Source organism: Mchenga conophoros, linkage group LG10 (genome assembly GCF_057382185.1).
Source record: "Mchenga conophoros isolate Kocher_MC1m ecotype Shallow Benthic linkage group LG10, M_conophoros_male_GT1.1, whole genome shotgun sequence".
Taxonomy (NCBI): Eukaryota; Metazoa; Chordata; class Actinopteri; order Cichliformes; family Cichlidae; genus Mchenga; species Mchenga conophoros.
Genome location: NC_140535.1, coordinates 4265961 through 4266868, shown reverse-complemented (window position 1 = coordinate 4266868; position 908 = coordinate 4265961).

Below are 908 nucleotides of genomic sequence, written 5' to 3'. Positions count from 1 at the left end.
CTTGTCTTCCGTTGCTTTTATTCTCCACCCCGTCCCTCTGCTCTGTCTCACTTGAGTGAAAGGTTGAGTGTTTACATAATTGCAACCAACACGTTCTATGAATAGATCGATTTCTGAAGAGCCGAATCTGAGCACGCACTAAACGTGAACAGCGAGTATGTTTACATAGACGCAGTGCTCACACGAGGAATCGGACTGGTTACGTGAGGGAAAGCGGCATCAATTTCACACCATGGATTTATCTAATAGCTGGGTTTATTTACTGAAGACAGAGTTTTAGACAGTCGATACTATATTTACATCATTATGTTGCTCGGCGTGTTGTGTTGCCTTGCATTGAGTGACTTTGATCAGACCTCACATACAAATATAAACATTTTATTTCATTTAGTTAAGCATTCAAGGGAAACATTGAAATGTTTGACTTTTCTGTGATCACAGTCAAAACGGGGGATTTTATAGGTGGAGGCCAGTCCACAGTTTTTACCCTGGTATTTTTCTTTTACCCTACTGGGTTGATTAAAATGGGTGAATTTATGCTACGATGACCTGATCAATAACTATACTCACTGACCTGTCAGGATGACACACTATACAAAAAATAACTGCAGTGAAAACACTTTGGTAAGTGAATGTAAGCGTGACACAGTGTGAAGATAGACATCCTGCGCTAGTTTTACTAATTTTAATCAAAATGTGCTCAGTAATCACTGGTGAGGGAGGGCGGGTGCACTGTGAAAGTCCTCGATCCTGATGGTGCTTTCCTGAATAAGGTGTAATTTGAATATGGAATGTCCCCTCAACTTGGATTTTTCACTTGGAAAATTGGAGCAGCTCCTGCAACCGCAAGCTAACAATCCAAGATAGTGGCACTAAACATAAACTGTAGTAAAACTGTAAGCATTTTA